The following is a 217-nucleotide window of genomic DNA, read 5'->3' as shown; positions in this document are numbered from 1 at the left end:
GACTCGGCGTACTGTGCCGCTGTCGAACAAAATCCTGCCTGCCCATGCTCTTCAGGAAAGGATTTATAGACCAGATGGATTTGCTAGTGAAAAAATATACAAACAGCCCTGATATCATTAAGTCACCTTAACCGGTCACCTCTCCAGGCTCAATTCTACCCAAATTTCCTGGCAGGCACTTGCCAGAGTCTTGGCAGTCGAAGACGGGAGCAGCTCT

Source organism: Apaloderma vittatum, unplaced genomic scaffold (genome assembly GCF_000703405.1).
Source record: "Apaloderma vittatum isolate BGI_N311 unplaced genomic scaffold, ASM70340v1 scaffold12460, whole genome shotgun sequence".
Lineage (NCBI taxonomy): Eukaryota > Metazoa > Chordata > Aves > Trogoniformes > Trogonidae > Apaloderma > Apaloderma vittatum.
The sequence above is the reverse complement of the archived record's forward strand: the minus strand, read 5'-3'. Positions refer to the sequence as shown.